Raw genomic sequence first — 505 nt, 5'->3', positions numbered from 1 at the left:
ACTGCAACTAGGGTTTTGTTCAACTATGAATGCCCCGAGCTTTTTGCTTTCAAGGATAGGTATTAATACAATTTACTTTAGTCACACCGTATAATATATTTTTGGTAATATCTTTTATGATTACAAGTTATTTTAAATAGTTTGCCTAGGTTCTTGACTCCAATACGGACTATAAGCTCAAGATCTAGAAACACGGGATCCAGATCGTTGGAAACTATGTCAAATGAGAATACCACAGTGACTTCTTTAATGGATATTTATGATGATAAGAAGGTCAAAAACATTTATACTCAATTTATATTAAATTCATTACAATATTCAATTGCTCAATTTTTAACGCATTTTAAATACCATTTATAGATTGGAGAATTTTGGGTCGTTGGAGAAATTACAGATATTCAACGCGACTGGTACTTCATTGCATGTGCGAATAAGGGTTGTGGGAAGAAAATTCAAGAAATTAATGATCAAATGTATTGTAAGTCATGTGACCAACAAAGTCCTG

Source organism: Ipomoea triloba, chromosome 16, assembly GCF_003576645.1.
Source record: "Ipomoea triloba cultivar NCNSP0323 chromosome 16, ASM357664v1".
NCBI classification, from domain to species: domain Eukaryota; kingdom Viridiplantae; phylum Streptophyta; class Magnoliopsida; order Solanales; family Convolvulaceae; genus Ipomoea; species Ipomoea triloba.
The sequence above is the reverse complement of the archived record's forward strand: the minus strand, read 5'-3'. Positions refer to the sequence as shown.